Here is a 2,685-nt window from a genome sequence, read left to right on the forward strand (position 1 = left end):
AAAAACAATTTAAAAACACAATTAAAAAAACAACAATTTAAAAACACATGCTAAAATGCCTGGGAGAAGAGGAAAGTCTTGACCTGGCGCCGGAAAGATAACAGTGTTGGCGCCAGGCACACCTCATCCAATCATTCCATAATTTGGGGGCCACCACTGAGAAGGCCCTCTCCCTTGTTGCCATCCTCCGAGCTTCCCTCGGAATAGGCACCCGGAGGAGGGCCTTAGAAGTTGAGTGTAGTGTATGGAAAAGTTATAATATTTGGGGCTTTTCAGTTTAGAAAAAATGGAAAGTAAGGGGGAGTCTTGACAGAGTTTTATAAAATTGTTCATGGTGTCCAGAGGAAAAAGCTGCCCCCCTCGACTTGAAGGCAGTCCATTTCCATTTCCCGTAATACTAGAAGGCAGTGAAGGCTGGACATTGGCAGATTCCAGGACAGACAAAAGGAAGGGCCTTCACACTGAGTCCACCAGCTGGGATGGCTTTAAATCAATGGAGGTGAGCAAGGCTTCCAATGGCTACTCGCCACCTCCATGATCAGAGACAGTACCTCTGAATGCCAGTTGCTGGGAATCGCCGGGTGGGAGAGTCGCTACTGCGTTCAGGGCCTGCTTGTGGGCATCCCTTTCAGGCATCTGTTTGGACACTCTGAAGCCAGGATGCCGGACTAGATGGGTCCAGCACTGCAGGGCTCTTCTGAAGTTCTTCAACTTGGAGCCTTCACTATACAAAGCAGGTGCTCGACCACTGATGTACATCAGATTCGAATCTGTTTACTGGCTCCCAGCCACAATGGCCTACCTCCATCACTGGAAGCAACATGCCTCTGAAGACCAGTTGCTGTGAATCACGGGGGGGGGGGGTTGCTGCTGCACTCAGGTCCTGCCTCGCCTCGCGGACGTCCCTTTTGGGACCTCTGGCTGGCCTCTGCGATGACCGGAAGCTGGACTAGATGGGCCCCCTTTGGCTGGCCTGATCCAGCACCGCAGGGCTCTTCTGAAGGTCTGATTGGGTGGAGGGATTCAGGGATCCTGCTCTTGCTTGGAGGGAGCAGTCGGGGGCCACGAGAGCATCCCTGACTACTCCCTACCTGCTCGACCTGTATATATTAAAAAGTCAATGGATGTTTATCAAACCAGGCAAAGGGTTTTGTTTTGTTTTGATGAGGAAAGGAGACTGACGCATTTGAGCTTCATTGGACCAGAACCCCTTTTGATTGGGGGAAATGGGAGAGCAATTATATTATTATAATGGCACGACTGTGCCTGCCATCCTCCCCCCTCCAATTTCCATCCCTGTACCAGGTGGGCCTCATTCCCTGCTAGAAGCATTGTAAGCCCTGCTGCTCAAGAAGACCTTCGCTGCAAAGGGGTTCATTAAGGAATGAATGGGATCCTTCTTTGGCAACTGGGTTCATTAGCAACCAGGACCCGAGTGGAATAGCAATTAATTGTGGGGGGCTGAGAGGGAGGGCGAGCAGAGAGGGTGGGTTTTGGGTGGGGGGCAGGCCAGAGAAAGTTTGCATATACACAGTCAGCTGCCTGTTTAGCATTGGAGAGGGGAGTATCCTGTCCTTTGTAGCGCTGGACACAATCTCTGGTTGAGAAGGGCTTGCAATCACCGGCAGACAACAGCCTTTTGAGGGAGGCTGCCAGTAGGAGCTTGCTGCATGGGGTGGTGCCACCAGTTGCATCCATTAACTGCTGCTGTTGTGGACAATGACATATTTTGAGACAAAGGGTTGTTGCACACAGAAATATAACATGATCTGTGCGTGTAACGATAGCAATATAGGGGTTTATCTAATCAAGTTCTGCTGGTTGAAGTGAATTGGCCTAAGTGAATCATGTCCAGCCTTTTCAGTGGGTCTACTCTGTGCAGGTCTAACACTGAATACAACCCATACTATAATCGGCTTGATATGGATTTATTAAATATAGATATAAATAAATATAGCATGCAAAATTATAACAGTATGTTAAAATTATTAAAGTATTTTAAAATACACCATAATACAAACCTTTTCTATGGCCATACTACCCTGAACACGTCCAATCTCGTCTGATCTCGGAAACTAAGCAGGGTCAGGCCTGGTTAGTACTCAGATGGGAGACCGCCTGGGAATACCGGGTGCCGTCGGCTTAGAGGGAGGCAATGGCAAACCACCTCTGAAGACCTCTTACCATGAAAGCCCTATGAATATATCTAAAAAAGATTCATAGGGTCGCCTTAAATCGTAACAGACTTGAAGGCATACAACAACAACAAACGTTTTATCTCTCATTCTGTCTCTCCTTCAAGTAAAACAACGGCATGCAAAGCTTCCTATTTGTTGTTAAGTCCTAACGCTTCTATACCTTTCCTAAACAGGGGTTTGCAGGGAAAAACAGAAGGGAGTAGAAAAAGAGGAAGGCCAAACCAGAGATGGCTTGATTCCATCAAGGAAGCCACAGACCTGAACTTACAAGATCTGGACAGGGTGGCTCACAACAGATGCTCTTGGAGGTCGCTGATTCAAAGGGTCACCATAAGAGAGTTGCTGTTGTGCTCAGGTCCTGCCTGTGGGCTTCCCCAAATAGGCATCAAGTTAGCCACTGCAAGAACAGGATGCTGGCCTGATCCAGCAGAGCTTTTAGAATAGAATCATAGAATAGTAGAGTTGGAAGGGGCCTATAAGGCCATCA

General features: G+C 48.0%; 1 pseudogene; it reads left to right on the forward strand.

Annotated features, from left to right (window-relative positions):
* The first annotated feature begins 2,024 nt into the window (after positions 1-2,024).
* Positions 2,025-2,143, forward strand: LOC133373022 (5S ribosomal RNA; annotated as a pseudogene).
* Positions 2,144-2,685: the final 542 nt, after the last annotated feature.

The sequence above is a fragment of the Rhineura floridana genome, chromosome 18 (genome assembly GCF_030035675.1).
Source record: "Rhineura floridana isolate rRhiFlo1 chromosome 18, rRhiFlo1.hap2, whole genome shotgun sequence".
Classification (NCBI taxonomy): domain Eukaryota; kingdom Metazoa; phylum Chordata; class Lepidosauria; order Squamata; family Rhineuridae; genus Rhineura; species Rhineura floridana.